The sequence below is a fragment of the Ambystoma mexicanum genome, chromosome 9 (assembly GCF_040938575.1).
Source record: "Ambystoma mexicanum isolate Mex_15411 chromosome 9, UKY_AmexF1_1, whole genome shotgun sequence".
NCBI lineage: Eukaryota > Metazoa > Chordata > Amphibia > Caudata > Ambystomatidae > Ambystoma > Ambystoma mexicanum.
In genome coordinates, this window is record NC_090931.1 from 1,285,694,003 (window position 1) to 1,285,718,091 (window position 24,089).

Sequence of the window (24,089 nt, forward strand, 5' to 3'; positions counted from 1 at the left end):
TGAATGTTTTAAATACATTTTTTCATTTTAACTTTACCATGTGGGAACAGCCTTATCTGATTTTCTTGTAGTAGCTTAGCATAATTGTATTATGTGAAAAGTTCACATGTTGAACGGTAACACAATAAATGGCTATGTGGTGCTACTAACAGGAGACCTGAATTATTTTCTCTCATCTTGAAACTTAGTTGCTAGTCAAATGTTATTGGAAGGTCTGGCCTGGGGGATTCCCACGATGACCATTTACACTTCCACCCCTCAATTGCGAAGTCTGAGAGAGTTGGGTATCATGTGCTTAAACTCGTTGGAACTGAGAGGATTACATGGTTGGATATCCATCAGTTCACCATCCAAGTGAACAGAAAGAGAGCAAGACTGCTTGATTATATTCTGATGGGGTTGGAGCTATGAAGGAGGGTACATGATCACAGATTATGCTCATAATTGGTATGTGATCAAGATCCTCAAGTTTTTTAGTCCTTCTTTCTATGGCCATGATTGCAATATTCCCGAAATTAATTAAAAGGGACATTAGGTAGACTTCTCTGGACCTGAAGTAATCTATGCCAAAATGATTGGAGTGGTTTTTCTACACTAGGAGTTATTTTAGTTAAAAAAATGATTGATCCAGATATAGTCCTGATAGCTTTCTGAGATTGAAAAGAAAAACTCCAATTATCTTTGAGCACAGCCATAGCATTGATTAAATGTGTGTTAAGGTTGGCAAGGTTTGAGAAATGGACAGTTAGAAAAAAAATATTTTTGCTAAACTGGTGAGAGAAGTGCATCCTGCGCTGAATCATTGGTAATAGCTGTAAGCCAAAACAGGCAAAAATATATAATGACATTGTTTAGGGTGGAGGTTGACTGTAGCGAGGTGAAGATGTGTTTCTGCAGTTATCCTAGCGCCACTCCACTCTTGTGGGCTTTCAACCAGGGATCATAGTTCATTGAATTTAGGCGATCTATTTTGTATTGAGCAAGTGAGCTTAGCCATCATTAGATGTCATGCGACCGCTATGGAGATGTGGGGCTTGGATAATTTCCACCAGTGAGCAATGGTGATTCTCATCACTAGTATTTTACTTGCAAGCTTGCTCCCTGAAGAGTTTAGCAGTAAGCATCATCTTTTTGTACAGCACTCAGTAAGATAATCGCAGGATTTAACAGAAGTTAATACATGTGTAATATTGTCAATAAAAGAAATGATCTCCTTCCAAAACCTTTGTATGATATGACAACATCACCAGACATGGGGACAAAATTGCTTCAGCACCACAGTCTCGCCAACATGAACTGCCAGCATAGGAACCGTTTATAGACTTTCCCATAACAGTATGTATTTGGATGATTTTGTGGCCTGTGCCAGATCTGCAACTTGTCTGCTTATGGTAGTGCAGTGCACAGTTCCTCCTCACTATATAAGGAAGAATGCCACTACCGCTATTTAAGCTGAGACCTTTTATATATCGATGAAACTAGTGGAATGTTTATTCCTCGTGTAAAAGCTTCTTGGAGGGCTTTAAGGGCCTTACCCCTCCCATTCTAATCTTGTTTTGGGTTATGCAATTTCATAATTGGAAATCGCTGAACCTGTCCACTTCCAAAACACCAAATATGCCCCTGCACATTCCAAAACTGAGGGGTGTTCAGTCTCAATACAATTTATCAAGGATACTCAATAACCCCCCTTCGAACCCCTTGGTTTGCTAGTGCTGGAAAGCCTGTTTCGTTAGACCAGGATGGAGAAGAATTCCTAAAAACCTGTCCCTGGTGGTATGCATGTTGAAATCCTTTTGCATGTAATAGCCTACCTACAGTAATAAAGAGAAACCAGTGTCAGGAGGATAACCAGGGGGTTTCATTGTGACCGTAACCTAATCCAAAAAAGGTGTCGGGCCAGTGTTGCGGGAAGACTCAGTTTCTAGGCAAACCTATAGTTTGTCGTAAGCGGCTGACACCCACAAGATATGTCTATTATAATTATTCATCACTTAGTGTGTCGTACCAATTTAACACCCCTAATATACACTCCCACTACACAGTTCTGGTGCAAGAAATAGGCTGTCTGTATAGCTAAGAGACATTTATTCAAATAAAAGAAAATCATAGGCGATTACATAACTTTATGCAGAGGATGTCACTACAGTGAGATTTCAATACATTTGGAACTGGTTCACAGAAACAAGAATTGGCCTGCCTATGATGGTCACACTAAATATACTACACATGCAGTCCATCCATAAATCAAATTATTATATTTCAAACGTTTCTAATCCTAAATAATATAATGCCACCTCTAAGCAGCACGCTAAATTTTTTGGCATTGCCACTTATGTTATCGGCCAGTGTATGAAAACGTTCCGATTAATATTTACAAAAACTAGTTTCCGGTGATAAATGGCAAATTAAAACTTTTATTTTCGCCAGTTCAAAAACAAGTATTAGTCTCAGAATAAAATTGCATAGAAAAATTACATTATGTAATCACATTGACATGCCCCCCGCCCTCCTTGTGGGAATATGGGGTTGTGGGTTTCTAGCATATGCATAGAACTATAATACAAACTATGGGAGGGCTGCATTAGGCTCTACATATGTGTTTAGAGACAATAATATCAATTTAGAACACACTGTTGATTTATCTCTATGTATCCACCCTAGCTTCTGACTTTCTGAAAGGACGGTTGTATACGAATTGACTGAATGACAATTGACCTTCTGCACAACTGACTGAATTTTAAAGGAAACCCCCCCACAGCTCCCACCCAATCCAAAAAAAAGCAATCCCTCACCCAAACCCCTTGTATTATTTATAATACAAAACCAACCCAATATATATATTAAAAAAATAAAAGTTCAATTAGGACCATTAGAATTCAACCAATTGGGTCATTCGGTCAATTGTGCTCGGTCAATTTGGGTAATAAAGGACAACTTAGCTCCCTAAATCCATTGAATTATTTGGGTTAATTTAGTTAGGGGTCCTTTCAATTCAACACAAGATCATTGGTGAAACTTGAGTGTTCATTGGAAGTGCATCTTTTCTGTAGGAATGAAATTCCAAATTCCCATCATCACAATCATGTCTTTTAAAATATCCAAGGCTTTCCCAGGTGGTTGATTTAGCGTTCATCGGTTCATAGCCTCAGTTATTGATTTTACGTGTGAAAAAAAACATAGGATTGTAATTTACTTTGCTTTGGTTGCAAGGGACTGTGCCCATGTGCAGAAATGCTATTTGGTACCAATTTAAATGGTTCTTCCCTTGGCTTTGAATATGCTCAGAAAGCAGAATATAATTCACATTAGCAAACTGCAATAACCTATTAGCACCCTGGTGGGCAGAGCCAGCCAATCAGGTGGTTAGGAACGTGGGCTTAAACCACCGGTAAAGCCCACGTTCCTTCCCACCTGATGCCCGGCTCCCCCCATGGTCATCTTCACCCTCCCTCTGTCCCTTTATTTTGTATTTTTACCCCTTCCCACCCCCCACTTAACTGTTTGTGGTGGCGGCGCAGACCACCGCCGCCGCAGCTACTTCTCTGGCCGCCATGGAAAGGGAAGAGGGGCTACTAAGAGCCCCACCATCCCTTTCCATGGCGGATTTCTTGGAAAAGGATTTCAATGAATGAAATGCATTTAAGCTTTTTTTAGCTCCTCGGGTTACCGCTTTGGAAACCTGAGGTGCTAATGGCAACACCCTCTCCGGCATGCTGGATCGCGTGTTATCGGGCCGTGGACCGTCTCTAAAGGCCATCACTCTGCTTAGGCCTTTGACTCTGGGCCCTGGGCCGATAACACCCGATACAGCGCTCCAGAGAGGGTATTAAGGCCACATTCTTATTCTAGTAATAATGTCTCGGCCACTGCGCTCTGTGCAAAGAAAATGCTATGTTTTCTACACAAAATCAAATCGTACTTGGCTTTAAGTGTGGTGACAAAGCACTGTTATAGTTCACACTAATTATCAAAATATTCTATTTTATTCACTTATTGTGTGATAGAGCTTTACATAGACCTTTTACAGTTACTGATAAACGGTAAATAAAATCACAACTGTAGATATATCAATAAATACTCCAAGCAACATTGTACAGTAACATAAAATACAGATTCAATATATTGCTTAAATAGTATATATTAAAAGAAATTGTCTAAGTCAACAAAAACATTTCATCCATAACCAGCCAATTTAAATATCTCATGGCAGCAATACACAATGAAGTACTAGTTTCACACAGCAAGCGATGCCAAAAGGTAACAAGAAATATATCAGTAAATGCTGCAAATTTACCAAACACTTGATTTTGCCAACATGCACCAATTTGTGACATTTAGTAAACAAGTGTAAAGTTTCTACCGTCTTATTACAGAACTGGCATGGTCTTTCATTTTTTGGAATTTTAAAATTTGCACCCGTCATATCATTAGCTTGAAACAAGTTAAATTTAAGCTTCAACATCGTATTTGGAAAGCGTTTTGAGGAATGCTTTCTTAAAAAACATTGTACCAATTAAAATATGTTCTATCATATACAAAATGTATCACCCCTTCAAAATAAAAACTTTCTTAGTAAAAAGTGGACGGGAGGACAATTCTTCCTCCGAGGAGCCTGCCTCCCTTAATGTCGCCAACCACCATTCTCTCCACAATGTTAACACCCAAGAACATTGAGCCTTCATAACCTGCTCGAGTGAAGTGTATAACAAACAAGCGGGTGGAACCAAGAAGCCTCTATACAACTGTAAGCAGCTCCAAGATATACAAGTATGTAAGGACAGAAGACCAAGAACATGTTGTATAACGGGCAAAGAGTCCCTTGGGGAAGGTACAAAACTTTCTTACAGATCTTGGCTTAAATTTTAGCCCAGTCACCTACAGTTGAATGGGTTTCTGCACCATACATTAATTTGGGCGTAATCTTCTGATGATAGTATATTAAGACTGCAGACCAAGAGAATCTACCAAATATCCTATACAGTTGGCATGGTTGAGTCGCTGCTGCCATAATTGCTGTATTTGGGACCGTGGATGTTAATGTTAAAGGACATTTGTACCGCGCACTATCACCACTGAAGTGGTCCCCTGGCGCTCTGGCGGCACTGAAAAGGGGAGGAGAGGGGTGTGGGTTAGTGGGAATAAGATGGAAAAGTGCAAGTGAGCAGTGATGTGCTGTTGACAGCCTCAGCCCGGTGGGTCTGTTGGCTGGGCTTGGGGTGTTTTGTGGTCTGTAGTCATCGTGTGCTGTTGTGCAAGTCTGTGTGGTTTGTTTTGTGGTTGCATTGTTGTGAAGTTTGTGCGGATTGCTGCGTTTTAGGTTTGTGGTTGTGTTGCTTATAGTTTGAGAGGTGTATGCAGAGGGATGGAATTGTTGGTTGATTAGTTGGCATTGCTGTCCTTGCAGTTGTGGGATTCCATCTAGGTGTGGCACATGCTAACAGTCACACTTTGATCTAGATGCAACGCAAGCTAGGGTTCAGTTCCATACATGTGTGGCACTAGCATATTCATCTCATGGCAACATTTACATTCCGTTTACAGTGGTCACAAGTCTTCATAAGTATATATTATTAAAGTCTATGGCAGTGTACGCTATGGAAGGTAAGGTAGAGTGACAGGGGCTTTCTGGAGTAGAGTGATTGCTCTACACTCCACCCCTGCCACACTCAGTTTTGTTGGTGTCTGCTGGCTTCCTTGGCTTCCCCTGCTGACACCTGCGAACACTTCGTGTATCCGTCCTTCGCCTCAGGGTCCTTAGCTGCTGGGGGCTGCCGGGCAGGGGCTGCCCTGGGAAGGTGGCTTAAGAGCCTTGCTGGACCAATAGGGGTGAGGTGGTGGGCAGGGAAGCGGGAGGGGAAGCTTGTTTCTCATTATTAGAAGTTTATTATCACCCCCAAGTATTTAAATGTGTCCACCTTCTCTAACTTCTGCCCCGATAAAAAACCATTGAAAATAATTGTTGAGCAGCTTTCCTTTAATACGTCTGCTCAGGTTTAGCACTAAAATGTTTGTTTTTTTCTTTATTGAGCAGCAGATCTAAGTTCTTGCAATATTCATGAACTGCGCACAGTGATGATTGCAAACCAGTTGCTGTATAATCGAATAAAATTATGTCATCAGCAAATAGTAAATAATGAATAAAAACCGAACCTTATTTTGGTGGGTTCTCTCTCGTATTTAGTAAAACATTAAGATCCAGAATATACATACTAGAAAGGAAGGAGGCTAAAACACATCCCAGATGTAAGCTTCGGGCAGAGGTAATCCAATTCGTAAAGGTGCCCCTCTGGTCCAATCTAGTTCTCAATCTTGTGTTTGTATGGAGAGCTATCGACAAGTTTAATAAAGCTCCTGGGAACCCCAGTTTTTTTTTTATTTTTTATTTAAATAAAATGTTATTGCTTTTTAATCATAACGCGCTCCAGAGATTATAACAGTTGAAAATGGATCTCCCCACTCCCTGCTCCTCAGGAGTATACCAAGTGGAGACTAAATCAAACATTTTAGAAGACAGCTTGTACAGTACATTATACAGGGTTACTCCGTCCAGGTAGGTCTACTAGAAACAGCTCCCGCAAGGATAAAATGTTCTGCCGCCAACAGGAGGTGAGTCAACAATCTCCGAACCTCCAGTGCATCAGTGAGTCCTAGGAAGCACACCATGGGGTCATCGCGGATGTCCATTTGTAGGATCACCGTCAGTCTCCTCCAACCAAAAATTCCGTCTCACCGGACACCCCCACAGGACATGCAAAAGTGTACCCTCCTGTCCACACCCTCTCCAGCTTAGCTTGTTGTTGTTTGGGTTGATACGGTGTAGCCAGGCAGGAGTTTTTTCACCATTGGGTCAATATTTCATCACTGGTTTCCTGCAGGCGCAGACAAAGCAAAATCTCACCTCCCCCATATAACCTTTCCCACTCCTCTGTGGGAGCACCAACTCCCTCTCCCACCCACCATAGCATGAGTGGTGTTCTACTCCTTTGAGTGAATGCATCGATTTGTAGAGTTTGGATAGAAGTCCCTTGGTGTCTGCCTCTTCCTGGAACACCTGCTCTAATTGCGTCAGCTCTCTTGACGCCCGTTTCACTCTGGCAGGGTGGAGGACCCAATGCCTTGCCAGCATCTAGCGGAATTTATCATTCTCTTCAAGGCCCCCCTACATCTTACAGTCCACAAATGTGCGGATTGCCCCATAAAATAGGTCCCCCAGTTTGCTTATCCCTCTATCTGCCCATCACATTAACCCTCTGTCAGACTTCCCAGAAGAGAAATCCTCATTCTCCAGCATGGGGTCTGGCATGGATTCACATGCTCATGAATATTCCCCGTCGTCAGGCTGGGAATCCTCGGTAAAGAAAAAATCAGTATCAGTTTTGTTTCTGATCTGTCTTTCGTAGTAGTAACCAATCACTGATCTCTGCGTCATACTGACCACAGCCAATGACTGCCCTCTACCTAAGCCCGCCTCTGGCAGCCATCTTCAGATTTTTACCACACGTTCAAGTGTTGGGATCCTCGTGCTATTGCTCTCGAGCGTTAGTGCTTTTTTTTTTCACATGTTTTCTCAGAAAAATGTCTATTTTTTTCGGTCAAAAGAGCCTCAAGCTCCACCGTTTCTTCATCAGATTAACGGGGACCCGTGTCGGATTAGTCTACGCCCCTCAAGGGTGAAGATTTCGTCGAGCCATGCTTTTGGAGGACTCCAGAAGTTTCTCAGGCCCATCTCGGACATGGCCCAGGAGAAGGGAAGCTCGACGCCCGGAAAGCTGTTCAGGGTCTGCCCTGGATGCCAGCTTCAGAATGTCTTTAAGGAGGACGAACACTCCCTTTGCCTTTACTGCCTACATGAGGACAAGACGCACGTGGAGAAGGACTGTGCGTTTTGCGGCAATATGTCGGAGCAGACCATGAAGGACCGCCATCAACGTCTCGCCAACTGGCTGGAAGGAAAGAGCCCGTCAGGCGAGAAGAAGAAGAAGTCCGAGCGGTCTTCTAAGACCTTTGAGGGCGCCCCGGCGATGGGGGTCCAACAGAAGGCCAAGCACCGCGAGTCCGCTGGCACCGGGAGCGCCGAACGGTTGGGCTCTACGGGCGCCAGGCAGGGCGCATCCTCCCCGGCACCATCAACCACGAGCCAACGCTCTGGCTCGGGTAAGAGGAAGGCCGAGCACCCGGCGAAGCTCCTGGAGAGACCCCGGTCGAGCTCGAAGGCCCCATCGGAGGGGGAGCGAGGCGGTGACCCTCCCCCCAAGGAGAAGGCGGTGAGCGCACCTAAGGTGGTGAAAGCCTTAATCCATCCGGCCAAGGCCTCTATCGAGACAGTCGGGGCGGCCCTGGCTCAGCCTGTGGAGGCTACACCAGTGGTGGCGACCTCTGGGCCCAGAATCTCCCTGCCACCGCGGAGGGAGTCCTCTTTCATGCCCATCGACAGGACCCCCGTGAAACCTCCGACGGAGAAGAAAAAGGGGGGGGGCAGGAGGTCGTCGTGGATTCGGCCTCAACCTCTGAGGAGGAGCTGATCGAAGTCTTAAGCAACGGCGTTGGCGTGGAAGAAGACCAGCCCGTCGGGAGGGAACCCGACGTAGGAGATGACGAGAATGTCGAGGGTGCCGACGGGGCTCCTGACCGCCCGTCGGACTCCCCTCAACCAGTGCCGCAAGACAACTTGGCGGCCATTTTGTTGGCTATACAGTCCTTATGCTCGGAGATAAGGATGAGACTGCCGTTACCAGAACCGCTCGCGACGGGGGACCCGGAGCCAGGCCCTTCTGGGAGCCCTCCCCCTAAGAGAAGAAGGATTCATCCTCCACCTCCTTTTCAGCCATCGCGCCCTGTTCAGCCCTCCTCCCCGTCCACGACACGTGGGGATGATACGGGGACTGACACGGCCGCGACGGGTACAGACGACGAGGTTTACGACGAGGATCTCCCGTCGTCACCTCTCACCCGGGCTTCCCCGCCCGATGAGATTGGATCATTTCACTCCATGATCGCCAGGGCATCCAAGCTTTTCCAGCTCTGCCCGGAAGAGAAGAAGGAAGGTTTCCTTTATCAACGGCGCGAGGCCAAGAGGAAGACGGTCCTCGCTGTACCTCTACTAGACGATATTTGGGATGAGGGCCTCGCCCTCCTCAAGAACCCATCCACGACGCCGGTTAGAAGGGATCGGTACGAGAAGAAGTACCGGGTCCCGGACGTGGCCCCCTTGTGCCTTCGGGCACGGCCGACCCCGGACTCGGTCGTCTCCGCGGCGGCCAGGAAGAAAGCGGGGGGGGGGAGGGCGCGGCCTCTACGTCGACCTCCCCGCCGGACGGCGAGGGAAAGAAATTAGACACGATGGGACGCAGAGTCATCTCGTCGGCAGCGATGACGATTAAGGCGGCCAACGCCTTGGCTATCGTAGCCCGCTACGACAGGGAGTTGTGGTAAAAACTGGCCCCCCTGCTGGACTTCCTACCAGACGACAAGAGGGCAGAAGCCCTAGAGATCTTGCAGGAAGGAGAGGTGGCGTCGGACCACGCCATTACGATTGCGACGGACATCGCTGACACTGGATTTCGCCAGTTGGGCAACGGCGTGTGCCTTAGGCGGCGTGGATGGCTCAAGGCTACTGACTTCCGTCAGGACGTGCAGACCAGAGTCTTGGGCATGCCGTTCGACAGAAACAACCTGTTTGGGAAAACAGTGGACGATTCCCTTCAAGCCATCAAGGCGGACACGGAGACGGCCCGGGCTCTTGGGGTTCTCCAGCAGCGGCGGCCGCCCTTTCGGAGTGGCGGAGGCAAACAGGGTGCCTCCAAAGGTTCCAGCGGCGGATTTTCCACCTACCGTCAAGCGGCCCGTTCGTCGTCACAGGAAGCTTACAGGGGACGAGGCAAGTCAGGCGGACCCCGCCGTCGTCGCCAAGGAGGACAAGGCAGCAAAGCCTCGTCAAAGCAGGACTGAACCGGCCGTGGGGTCGGGCCCCCACCGAAGCACCCCGCTGGGAGGCCGGCTGGCGAGCTTCGTCAGCGTGTGGGAGTCCATCTCCACTGACCGTTGGGTGCTGGACGTCCTAGCTCAGGGTCACGCGTTTGAGTTTCTAAAGAGGTGCCCGCGCGTCCCCCCTGTGGCCAGGAAAGAACATCACGTCCCTCAACTTCTCTTGGAGGTAAAGGCGATGCTCAAGAAGGGCGCCATCGAGCTCGTCCCAAAGAGGCTTCGGGGCTCCGGAGTTTACTCAAGATACTTCCTCGTGAAGAAGACGACGGGAGGATGGCGTCCCATCCTGGACCTACGACGACTGAACAAATTCATCAAGGCACAGAAGTTCCGGATGGTCACCCTCCAACACGTCCTGGGTCAACTGGAGGAGGGTGATTTCCTGTCGTCGTTGGATTTGGAGGATGCCTACTTCCATATTCCCATCCTAAAGGGACACCGAAAGTTTCTCAGGTTCGTGGTCCAAGGGCGTCACTACCAGTTCAAAGCCCTTCCCTTCGGATTGAGGTCGGCACCCAGGGTGTTCACCAAGTGCCTCGCACCGGTGGCGGCGCAGCTGCGCCGAGAGGGGATCCACGTCTACCCCTACCTGGACGACTGGCTCATCCGAGCAAAGACGAAGGCGCTCGCCGTGGAGCACACGGCAAGGACCGTCCAACTACTCACGGACCTGGGATTCTCCATAAACTACGCCAAGTCCCACCTGGTGCCCGCGCAAGACGCACTGTTTCTGGGAGCGAAGCTCGACACAGTGTCGCTTCTGGCCTCTCCGTCGGAGGAAAGGACGAGGGCCATCTTGGGCAAGGTGCAGCGAATGCTGGCTGCAGACGCGGCTAGGGTGAGGTCCATCAAGTCCCTCCTCGGAATGATGTCTTCTTGCATTTATCTCATCCGCCTGTGCAGGCTCCGGATGCACCCGTTGCAGGAGTTCCTGGACGCGTGTTGGATCCAGACAACGGGCAGCTTCGAGGAGAGGATCACACTCGACGAGAGTTTCCGAAGAGCGATCCGGTGGTGGGGCACCCGCGCGCATCTGACGGCGGGCATGGACTTCCAGACCCCCGGCCACCAGGAGACAGTGACCACGGATGCCTCCCTGGAAGGGTGGGGAGCGCACACCGAAAATCTGCACGCAAGAGGCCTTAGGCTTCTGACAGAGAAGTCCCTCCATATCAACGTCCTGGAGCTCCGTGCAGTGTTTTGGGCCCTCGGGTCCTTTCTTCCGTCCCTCAAGGGCAAGGTGGTGAGGATCTTCACCGACAACACCACCACCATGTTCTACATCAGGAAGCAGGACGGGACCAGATCCCAGCCCTGTCCAAGGAGGCGCAGGATCTGTGGCATTGGGCCGTCGCCCAAGGGATGTTTCTGGTGCCGTTTTATCTGGCAGGGATAAAAAACACAATCGTGCCACGAGTGGGAACTACGACAGGATCTAGTGGACTGCCTCTTCCGACTGTGGGGCACACCCCAGATCGACTTGTTCGCGACGGCGACGAACTCCAAGTGCCGGAGGTTCGCCAGCAGGTTTCCCCAGCCGAGGAGCATGGGGGATGCTTTCTCGTTCCCCTGGGAGGGCCTGTTTCTATACGCGTTCCGTCCATTGCCATTGCTGATCCGGCTCATCAACCAGCTCAAGAGGTCACAGTGCAGGATGATCCTCGTCGCACCTGCGTGGCCGAGGCAGATATGGTTCCCGGACTTTCTGGACTTGTCAGCGTCCCCGTCAATCAAGCTGCCAGTGGACGCAGATCTTCTCTCCAGGGAAGGAGGCGCCATCCTCCATCACGACCCGAAGTCGCTGAACTTGCAGACCTGGCTCCTGCAGAGTTAGAGTTTGGAGGATACGACATACCGGCCGACTGCAGAGAGTTTCTTGCAAAGGCCAGGGCGTCCTCAACTCTTAAATGCTATGGACACAAATGGAAGAGGTTCTCTGTCTGGTGCCACGCACAGAAGATTAACCCTCTACGGATTACGGCTCCCCAGGTACTGCCGTACCTTCTGACGCTGGCCAAGGCTGGACTGGCGCACGCGTCCATCAAGATTCATCTTGCTGCGATCTCCTGATACACCAGAACCACGGGGCGGACGTCTTTGTGGTCTCGTCGTCTGGTGAAAGAATTCATGAAGGGACTGTTCAGATCGTTCCCGCCGGTGAAGGCTCCGGCCCCGGCGTGGGAGCTCAACGTGGTGCTGACCAAGCTCATGGGACCTCCGTTCGAGCCTCTGCACTCGGCTCCGTTGAAGTTCTTGTCGTGGAAAACAGCGTTTCTTGTGGCCATCACCTCCGCACGAAGAGTGGGAGAGATCCAGGCCCTTTCCTGCAAGCCCCCGTACTTGACTTTTCACGACACAAGGGTAGTGCTCAGGACGCACCCCTCCTTCATGCCCAAGGTGCCGTCGGACTTCCACCTCAACGAACCCTTGGTGTTGCCTGTTTTCTTCCCGTCGCCTTCGTTGCCGGCCGAAAGGACTTTGCACTTGCTGGATGTGGCTAGAGCGCTGAAGTTCTACGTGGACCGCATGAAGAGTTTTCGGAAGACGTCACAACTTTTTGTGAACTTTGGACCTGTCAATCAGGGGAAGGCTCTCTCAAAGGCCTCCATTTCCAGATGGCTCTCCGGCTGTATCATGTACTGTCATCGGTTGGCAAACCGACCGCTGCCTGGCCGTCCGAGAGCCCATTCCACCAGAGCGATCGCAGCTACCACGGCGTTCCTATCTGGTGTGCCCTTGCTGGACATCTGCAGGGCTGCTACGTGGAGGTCGACGCACACCTTCACGAAATTCTACTGCGTCGATCGGGATTCCAGGGAGGTGTCCAGGGTCGGCCAAGCAGTGCTGCGCAACCTGTTCGCCTAAGGTGAGCTTGGTGAGGAGGTAAGAATTGCTTAGTTTCTCTGAATCCCTTTGCACTCAGTCAATCAGTGGACGGATTTGTGATGCTCTATAGTAATCGCACAGCTTGGGACATGATAGCCTCCCGGTTTCCTACCCAAATACAATGTGGTCCTATTGACTGGAGGAGAGCCTCCTTTCCACAGAAATTGTAGTAGCATAGCATCCCAGTTCCCAATCCTACTTCTAGCATTGGGAATAGGAATCGACTGGAAGAAGTAGAGAAATCGCAGAAGGATTTTTTTTTTGTTTTTACTACCGCCATTCTGCCAAACAAGGATAACCACAAGGCACCCCATCGGGCCAAATCATTCATGATTCTCACTAAGGCTGGAATTGTTGACTCCAAAAAGGTCCCCAATTGTGCTTATGTTGACCCCCAAGGTATTGAATAGTTTTAGCAGCCCACATAAATGGGAGCCTCTGCTGAGATCCTCTCATGCAGGGGGGATTTTAAAACCCAGGATTTTTGATTTGGCGTAGTTTATTTTAAACCCAGAAACCCTTCCATAGAGGTCGATTTCATCTTCTATGTTTCGTATTGAATCTAGGGGGTCTGTGAAACCAGTAGATGTCTCACTAGCTAGTCCCCGGGGGATCAGTCATCCAGGTGGCCATGACGCAGCCATCGCTTTTGGATCCAGTTCTTGGGGGTGGGCCAGTGCTGGAGGATCACCTGGGTGAGCGTTTTTTTGGGAGTGTGACATGGGATGGCGAGGCACGGTATCCCTCCCCCTGCAACACCTTTACCCCATCTTACCCGGTAGGATAAGTGGGAACTTTACCCCCTTTTCCCTTTCTCAGCACTTTCACATGGACAGTCAGCTCTGGGAGAAAACAGACTCACACCTGAGCAGTGTATCGGACCTTTCCCGCTGCTGTGGTCAGGCAATTACTGACAATAACTCACACCTGACTTCCATTAAACTTCCCCACACAGATAAAAGGCGGAGCACAAAAGCACACTCTGAGCGAGGCAAAGCACACAAAGGTACATCAGTTTCAAGTCGGCAGCTGAAAGAGGGGAGAAAGATCGCACACCAAGAAGGGTTCGTAAGAAGGGAAAGCGCCCTTGACCTTTTCAGCAAGACACTGTGACTTTCAAGAAACCTTTCAAGAAACCTTTGAGGCAGAAATCGCTGGAACGCACATTGTTAAACGTGTGTGATGAAAGACACGAGTAAATCCCAAACGAGGGAGATCCATATGAAGAGGATCCAAGCTTGAACGAGGGAGACAAAGTGTGAACATTGTGCTAAAAAGGGGTTCTCGTCTGGAAGAGGGAGACCCTTGATGAACATTGAAAGTGAGAAATAAATGTGAAAATCCTGATAGGAATGGAACTTTGAGACTTTGTTACAACAGACCCTCTGCAGTAAGAGACTGTTATTGGAAAAGAGGCTTTGGCACAAGGCCCTGATTTCTGTGCTTTGAACTGTATCCTCGTGGCCGAGAAGCCAGTGTGTGTGCGAAGTTCGAACTTGCCACTTTGCCCCGTGCTGAAAACTTGGGGAAAGGAAGCTAACTGCTCAATCATCCTGACATATTTCTTGAACACTTTCCTTTTTGCATACACCGTTGTCTCGCACCCTTTTGTATTTAGAAGTAAGTATTTGCAATAGGTTTATTAGTATAGTGCCTTTTATTTGACAGACTTGACTAGGACTGTTATTATTATTTGATGGTCGTAGCTTGCTCCCATCCTTGGGTTTAGATAGGCGTTCGACCTACTCATTTGAAGTTCAATAAACACCCTTGAACTGTGATCACTAGTTTGTCTTCACTGTTTGATACCATGCCTTCCTTACAGGTCAGATGAAGCCAAAATCACGTTGTCCGCGAAGAGGTTAATGTTATTGTTACGCTCACCTGGCTCCCACAGGGGCGTCGATCTGAACTGGACAGCTGCGGCCTCCACCAATGTGACGCGTAGTGCCAAGATGACGGACTGGACTGGCCCACCTACCTTCGTTTGCTTGGCCCGTAGGAATATTCTTCTGCAAATGGAGAAAGGGAATTAACCACCCGTGGAGTTGAGCATTAACCCTCCCCCACTCCCGCTGTTCTCCCCACCGATCACCTTTGATGTCCCCTCTTATAGTCTCATCTGATGGTTTGGAAAGATGAGCTCTACATCCTGCATTGAGCGCAGGGGCGCGTACTAGATAACCAGTTTCTTCACTGGCTCGAAGGAATTGGTGAGTTCCAGAACAATATTGACTGAGATTCCTGGCAAAACGCCGTAAGTATGTAGTTCGTAAGAGTTCAAATGCCTGACTTTCACTCTTGTCCGATTCCTTGCAGGTTGCAGCTTGACCCTAGCGAAGAGTTCCTCGTGGGAACCGATAATATTCGGGTAAGGATTTGTATTATCCAGCACAGTTCGATAAAATAATGTCAATACGTAACCTGTTGCTTTCTCCCTTATTCAGGCGCTGAGAGAAAGTATGAAGTCTCGGGGCATAATGCCTCCGGCGGTAAAATCAGGTAAGTCTATTGTGGTGAGGTTTCCCCTTGTTTGTCCCTTTGTTTCACCTTGCTGTCCTTTTGTTTCCCCTTAGGGGCTGGGGTTCGGCGAGGATGCAGTGGAAGCTGCACCGACCCGTGAAGAGGAATAGTACCCCCCAGTGGTAAAATCAGGTAAAAGTCAATGGGGGGTAACTAATAGTGCCTCTGTGTATTCCCTTGGCTCACCTTGCTGTTCTTGTCTTCCCCTTAGGTGCCGGAGTGCGGCGGGAACATGCAGAAGGATGCAGTGGAATGTGAAGATGCTGCGAAGGTCGGTGAGATCAGCGTGGCGCTGCAGCAGGCGAGGCAACGCGCATAAAATAACTTCTTTCTTCCAGCTCGAAGGCGCGATGGATCGGGAATTCAGGTAAGGATCAAAGGTATTGCTCTTGTTCTAACCTTTTCTCCTTCTTTCTCCCTTTTTCTAGGAGCTCCAGACTCGAGGCGTGCTTGGCAGAATACTGGATGCAGACTTGCAGGCACGGTAAGCGTTACGCTGCTGGATGCAGAATAACGCGAAGCGTGTGCTGCTCTTCGGGTGTGGTTTAAATAGCCTCCAAAGTATTCCCAGGTAAGTATTCCTCCCCAGCCCCACCCGAGTATAAAATAGTCCCTAGGTAAAGTAGTCCCTTCTAAGCCTCTTTTGGCTTGGAGCTCTTGAAGCATGGTCTGCATCAGGTGTAGTTTGCAGCATGGGTCTGCATCAGGTAAGTTTTAATCTATGAGCCTGGCGCCTATGGTGCCAGGACTGACTCTCCATATGAGCCTGGCGCCATAGATGCCAGGACTGCACCCAAATAGCCCCTAGCAGGGGTTTTTGGGCTTGCTTGGAATAACTTGATGCCTGCTTCCTGGGTTGCTGGACTCGGTCTGGGTCCCCGGGGGTAGGCATCATGACAGTTATGTTGGGAGCTCCCGAATTTTATATCCCCAATGTGCTCATTGGCTCTTATCCACACCTCTAGGTGCTCCATTACGAGCGCAAATAATAATTTCCAGCCTGCCTGGTGCCTCTAAGTGGAATCGATGCAGTAAGCGCCCCATTGAGGAACAACATTGCAGAAGGAGACACATAATTGGAGAGGATCATCTGGGTCATTTTGGGACCAAATTACAGATCTGCAGGACTTCCCGCAGGAATACCCATTCTACGCGGTCAAATGCTTTTTCAGCGTCTAGCACTAACAGAAGCGAGTGACTTGAGTTTCTCCAGGATTTATCTTTTGGATGTAGTAGCATTCTTATATTGTCAACGGTACCCCGTCACATAATAAACCCACACTGGTCAGGGTTAAAAAGCAGAGGAATGAACTTCTCCAGCCTAGTGGTAAGAATTTTCGTAAATATCTTGAGTGCAAGTTTAACAATGCTATGGGCCTATATTAAGAACAAAATGTGGGGTCTTTCCTGGCCTTGCGTATTAGGGTTATGATTATGATTGGTTATTTATAACGCGCTTAATACCCAGAGGTTTCTAAGCACGTACCCGGGGATCGAACCTGTGTTGCTCTGTGTCGTCTTGCTTCCAAGCAGAGCACGTGGCCACCATTTCCTACAGAATTAACCATGTCCGCCATAGGTTTGGCCAGTATCTGACCCAGGTATTTGTAAAAGCCGGCTGTGAGGACGTCGGAACCTGGGGCCTTGTTTGGTTTCAGTGTTTGATGGCCTGAACAACTTCCTGCAGTTCTATTGGAGCTTCTAGGAATTCTCTCTCCCATCCCACCAGCTGAGGTACTCTGGGCACTGGAAGCGTAAAGGTTTGTGGAGAAGGCATGGAATAGTTCCCTTTTTTTGCCTTTGCCTCCCCAGTCTTTCGCCTGAGAGTCGACACTGGTACGAATGAACAATTACGTCTGCTGTCAAAGGATGGTGGGCTAAGAGTGTCCCTGGTATGTTCCCCTGCTTGTAAAATTTGAATCCTATGCTCAGTCCGTTCTGCTTTTTAAGTCCTCAAGAGTCTCAACTGACTCTTGACTACGGTCATAGCCCTAAGATGTCACCTGCTAGGGTCTTAGCATAGGCCTTGTCTGCCCTCCTTACTTCTCTTAACAGCTCTTCCACCTGGCTCAGAGCATGCTTCATTGCGGCTGCACTGGTTGTTATTATTACCCTGGCAACTGCTTTCAGCGCATCTCACTGTCCTCTGGGTAGTTATTAGTGAGATATTCACGAACCGCTCCCTTTAAGTCCTCCACGCATCCCACAAGATACCTGGCTGGAGCCACCATTGGTAGGTTTTTGCGGTGGCACAACCAGTCTCAGTCTCACCATCACCATGTCATGGTCAGAGAGGGTCATGGGCGGAGAGGACAAAGTGAATCACGTCTGTCGGGATAAAGATATAGTCTGTGCGCAATGCCAATATGTGTACTCCGTGTCGTTGGGGTCTAGGTTTCGCCATGCATCCACCACGTTTAGGTCAGATACAATGCCGAGAGTGTGGTGGACTAGGTAGTACGAGATGATTTATCTTTGGTCCCATCCATTACTATGTTCATGTTGCCCATTAAGAGAGCTTCCTCCACCCCCTTCCCCACCTTTGGCTGCAGCATAAAAGATTTCTGTGCGGAGTTAGGGGCATAAAATGAGTACAGTAAGTCGCCTGCCCTGAAACTCTCCCACCCCCCACCATTATGTACCTGCCCTCAGTGTCTGTCAGTTATGTGTGTAAAGCCCACATCTTTATGTATTCGCAGCAACACCCCTCCCCTTTTGCTATTTGACGAGGAGTGATATTGGTATGGAAATGGTCTATTTTTGAGTCTTCACTGGTCCTTTTTCACAGGTGGGTTTCACAGAGCGCTGCTATGTGCAGCTAGAGTCTTATCCCCTCCTTAAACTGCAGGGTACGTTTACCCATGGTGTTAAAGCCTCAGGCATTTATGGTCCGTAGATTAACCATCATGGTTTGCTAGATGGTGTCCCACCACCCTCTGGCTTCGCCGGCAATATTAAACCCTCTGTCTTCAAGCCCCCTACTGCATCTGTGTAAGATTCCCCTCCACCCCCGTGATGAGTGAATCTGCATGGTCCCTGTGAAATCATTCCCTGTGGTAACTACGGTCATTGGCATCCCACCCATCGGGTACTCTCGAAATTCCCCCTATATATCTGGCAATCAGTGAAATACCGGAGTTGGAAGATAATCCCCACCCACACCCCCTCCGATACGACCCGACCTATCAAGAATTTGATGAACGAGGAGATCCAAGATGGCCGGCGGAGGCGTGACACTGTGTTAGAACTGCTCCCTTCACCCCCATCACCAAAAGGAGGAAAAGACGCAAAAATCCCCATCCCTGGGTGCATTTTGCCTACAGAATTCTCTGGCTCTGTACCTCCGGCAGCTGGGGTGCCAGCGAGACACACATTTGGCACTCCCCAGAGGGAGAGACCTTGCAGGCGGCACCAGGAAGTTTGCCGGTGCGGGACAGCCCGACAGAGGTGGTGCGTGCTCCAGGCCGGGGAACCACCGGCGACGAGGAAGGTGCGGGCACAACCCCAAACCTGTGGGGGGGGCCCGATCAGGCACAGCTGGCCTCTGAGCACATGCCCTGACAATGGGTGCGGAGGAGCGGCAGGCAGGCGAGCAGCCCAAGGAAGTCGAGATGAGGAGGAACAGGGCTGGGGCGGCCCGCCAGGATTAGTACCGATCCGGCTCACCCAAGGTCCGGCTCATCCAGAGCACCTGAGGGAGGCTCTGCCCCTTGCAGGTGGTTCCAGGGGGAGCCAGAGCCCATCACCTGAGCACTGACATTGCCAAGCAGCAAGGGAGGAGCCAGGGAGTCCCGGCCCGCAAACATTGGTGAAGTCCCTGGGGTTCCACTCTGAGGTACGGTGATGGGCAAAGGTCTGCCGCATTGGGAGAAGCTGCACCCAGAGGAGCAGCAGGAGCGGCTGCTGAATGGGAGGATCCCGTGTCCAGCGGAGCTAAGCAGAAGGATCCAGGGTCTTTAAGCACGCATCAGAGGCCGGTCCAGCAATGGGGGGGCCACACCAGGCACTTCAATCAATGAACTGAGCGGTGGGCAAGCAACAAAACGGTTCTTCCCACAACCCCCTCCCCCAGTGACAATCTGATAAACTGGGAAAAGGAGCCAGGGAGGGGGACACGAGAGGGCCCCTGAAGACCCAACTCTGGCCTGTAACCAAATACCGGACACTGCCGGGGGCAGAGGAGGACATACCCACAGGCCGGAATAGACCCTGCTCCGCCGGCGAGGGTTGGCTGAGCCATAAACTGGGTGCAAAGGCGGGCTCTGGGGCATAACTGACTCAGGCGATCCACACGCATGGGCCAACTGCCCTCTGGGCGCCCTCACACAGTGTGAGGAAGCAAAAGGCCACACCGCCAGCCCACAAGAAGCCGACTCCTATCCTGGAGCGGTGGGCCCCTGGGCAATGCACAGGGCCAATAGGAGAGGGAACAGAAGAGGGACACCCTGTCCTGCGGAGCCTGTGGAGCTGGGTTGAGTCCCCCCATCCAGCACCTGGAACCTAAGCGGAGCAAAGCTTACTCTCCTGGACTGCTACTAATTGGGATAAGGCACAAAGAGGGGGGGCAACCAGGAGGCAACCGGCGCCCCCCAGAGCTGACCACCCCCCCCCCAGGGAAATCCCTTGCAATAGCCCACACAGCAGACGCACTGTGCAGCGCGGACCTGTTAGGAGAGGACCGACTTGTAGGGGTTGCACAACGGCTGCCAAAAGCACCCACCTATGACCCATTATGTCTAAAAACAGAGGGAAGGCTCTTACGACCCCGGCGAAAGGCGACAAGAAGTGACCGGATGGGGTGCTACAGAAGCTATGGAGGAAGGACGAAGGTGCCCAGTCAGAGAGTGGGAAAGAGGGAGACAGGATCAAAGAGGAGCCCCCCCCCACAAAGAAGACCACAAGGACAAAGGTGTCATCGAGAAACTACTAGAGGACTGTTTCCAAACTTTTGACAACAGTATGTCCAACGTGATGCAAACCCAGCACGACAAAATGAAGGAGGAACTGACGGGGCGCTTTGCGAGGAAAAGAACGGCGTACAGAGTCTTGGGACGAGAGTGGACACCAACGAGACGGCAATGCAGGAATTGGCTGACGACCCTCACAAGGTACAATATTGGATGGAAAATCTGGCCAGGGCCACACACAACTTAGAAATTCAGACAGACCTCGAGAACAGGTTGAGAAGGGCGGAAATAAGAGTAAAGTCAATACCTGAGACGGTGGGGGACGCGGACCTCCAGCATACAGTGAAACTAATATTTGCTTCCCTGGCAGACGTCACAAACCCTGAAGAAGTCATGATGGACAGAGTGCACAGGGTGGGGTCCAAGAGAAATGAACCGGGGGCTAGGCCAAGGGACGTGCTGGTGGCATTACACGAGTATATATGCAAAAGGAGAAGATTCTATGGGACGCAAGGCGCTCAGACAATCTGAACTTCAATGGGTCCTCTATCCAGCTATAGCATTACTTTCCCAAATCACCCTCAACAAGAGAAGGCAGATGCGCCGGATAACTCTGGAGTTACAGAAAAGGGGCCTCAGATACAAATCGACTTTCCTGTTCTGCTTAGTGTTTGAGTTGGACAAAAGACAGAGAAGGATTACCACCTTGGGGGAGGGGGCAAATATCCTCAATATAGAGACGGATTAGTCCTCGAATGAGTCTCATGGCAGGAGGGACCGTAGCCCAAAAAGGAAGGCGTGGGAGTGGACGGCACAAGAATAGAGAAGGAAGGCAAGGAGAAGGGACCCATCAGGCCCGAACCCTCAAGACAAAGCCCACTCGCAGGAAGTGGAAGCCCAGGGCAAGTTGCCTAGCTGAGGAGTCTGCCACATCCACGGGGCCACAGTTAGAGCACCCAGGGAGGGGTAACTAGCATAGGAGTTTTTCAGTTGGGGGAGGGGTGGGGAGACTTGTTGGATCACCAAAAAGGTCAGGGTAGACCTGCCAGAGGGACTACTGGGGATGGAATGCTGCACCACACCCGAGGAAGAGGTTCAGCGGGGGCTATAGGCCGGTGGTGCCAACCCGGAGAGGTGAGGTACGGGGGGGGGGCTGGTCAGGGTGGGTGGAGGCATTGTCCCGCAGTGAGCTGGAGCAAGGGGATACACCAGTACCTATTGACAATGGATAGATTGCTGAAAATCATGTCCCTAAATATCAAGGGACTAAACTAAACTCACCGACAAAGAGAAAAAAAATTGTGGAGTTGTTCACAGCAAAAGAAAAACCTGACATTATAGCCTTACAGGAGACGCATACACAAGAAAAGGCTAGGCAGAGGTTGAGACTAAAAGGATTCAATAGACTATACCAACCCAATGACCAGGGGAAGAAAGGGGGAGTTCTCATAGCCCTGAAAAATAGTCTAGATCTGACCATCACAAGTATTTCAAGGGATATTACAGGCAGATTCCTAGCACTAATACTCCAAAGGGGGAGGGAGTTAATATAGCATTATAGACCTGCAGCGAGGGCTGTACCGGGCGTTATGGGCTCTGAAGACAGAGTTAATGGCCCGAGCGAAGGGAAGGCCTTTAACGAGGTATGAGGGACCATAACGCCCGGTGCGGCCCGAGCTGCAGGTCTATAAAGCTATTGGAACACCCTCACTGTTTAATTAAAGTTGAATAAATGAGACATGTTTAATGGAAGCACACACAATTGCAAAATGGTAAATAAATGGTGCAGACATTTGTTCAGTGAAACGGGTTTCTTTTTTTTTATAGGGTGGTGCAAGGTGCTAGGGTCGGAGTGTATCATACTAAAGTGGAATCGGGTATGGGTATGCCTGCCCCCTGCTCTTATTAATTTTACTTTAGATGTGCTTTATTTTTCCCCCTCTACACAAATGTTAGGCACCAGTTACTCCACAGAAACATGCAAGTTAATAAACTTCTACAAGCTCCACATCTACATACATTCACTTAACAGCCAATTAATTTACTTACCTTTCTGTGCCCTTTTCCTCCATTGCCATTTTCATGGTTCACTGAACGTCCACACATGTCTGCAACATTTCTTCTCATTTCATTGATAAATAGAAACGTTTCCATTTGTTCCCCATCACGCTACTGTGCAGCTCATGTCAGACCCTTTTTCATTTCAAACGCTGCGGAAGTGTTTCCTTTGCTTTCATTTTCCTTCCTTCATATACGTGAGCGTGCCTACGTGGACACGATGGACTTGCAACATGTATTTTGGAACGGAATGTTAACTCCAGAATACACACGCCGACCAACACGTCCACTTTCCAGGCATTCCAAACCTAACTGCAGGCTGTAATCAATCTGTGGGCTATACCAGTTTGTATAGCTTGTTGATTGACCAATCAGCATTGTAAAACACCTGCTAGGGTGTTCTAATAACACTAACAACTATCTATGTGCCAAATACAGGGCAAGATCACTTCATACAAGAAATGCTACATAAACTAGAAGGGGTTGCCAAGGGCAATATAATATTCACTGGCGATTTTAACCTAGCTTTGGATCCGGCAAGGGACCAGAGTGCAAGAATTTTTCATGCCCAAACCATCGAGGGAGCTTCAGGGCAAATTAGATAACCTCTCACAAGTGGACGCTTGGAGAGAGAAGAGGGGAGAGGCTAGGGGGAACACTTTTTACTCTCATGCACATAGGTCGGCATCTAGAATACTGTTTGGATCTCCCGCCCCATGTTAGGCAGACTTAGGGAGGTGGAAGTGGGAGCAGTCACAATCTCGGACCACGCCCGATCATGGTGACGTTTACACAACCATCACAAGCTACAGGGTTATGGAGATGGAAATACCCAGCACACATCCTCAAAGATATTGAAGGGGGTGGGGGGAAGTATGAGAGGAGATGATCTAATTTTTTCAGATGACTGACACGCAGGAAAAGGAACCGGGTATAGTTTGGGATGCCTTCAAGGCCACCATTAGAGTGAAGATAATGGGGATAAAGGCAAGGAGGTCAGGAGGTTTGAGGACGACTTGGAGGCTAAGCTGAAGATAACACAGGAACTGTCTAGCAAACCCTCAGGGGAGACCAGAAGGGAATATAGGTTGATCAAGGGCCAACTGGATACGATATACTCGATTAAAGCAGAGAGGACCCTGATACACCTTAAACGGAAGTACTATGGCAAGGCCAACAGAGCAGATAGGTTGCTCCCGAGGATGCTAAGAAAAGAAAAGGATAGTACGATTTTAAAAATCAAGACGGCAGGGGGGGAAGAGATCACAGAACTCCAGGCGATTAAAGGTGAATTTGCGAGGTATGGGGAGGTATACTGGTCTGATAGCCCGGATGAAGGGGCCCAAGCAGATTACCTGGAGGGGTTTAAGTTACCTGGGATAACTGTGGCAAAGCAGGAGGAATTGGAGAAGGTGATAACCAGAGAAGAAGTGCTCAGGACTATTGCCGCACTTCCACTTAATAAAGCCCTGTGGCCCGACGGCTTTACGTCAGATTTTTATAAAACATTTCGGGACGTGTTAGCTCTGCGCATGGTAGCCCTATTGAATGGCTTTGGGGTCAGGAGAGGGAGAACACAATATGGAGGAGGCGAAAGTTGTACTAATCCCCAAGGAAGGGAAGGACCCCACAACATGCGTTGTGTACAGACCGATTGCTCTAATAAACTTGGATGCAAAGATCTATACCAAAATCTTGTCAGTCAGACTAGATCCCCTTCTCCCATCC

The 24,089-nt window shown here is 49.4% G+C and overlaps 1 protein-coding gene across 3 annotated transcripts in view; it reads left to right on the top strand.

Moving 5' to 3' along the window:
• Positions 1-24,089, top strand: part of LOC138489065 (protein mono-ADP-ribosyltransferase PARP14-like) — a 1,946,959-nt gene that overhangs the window by 673,955 nt on the left and 1,248,915 nt on the right. The gene's annotated exons all lie outside the window — the stretch shown is intronic.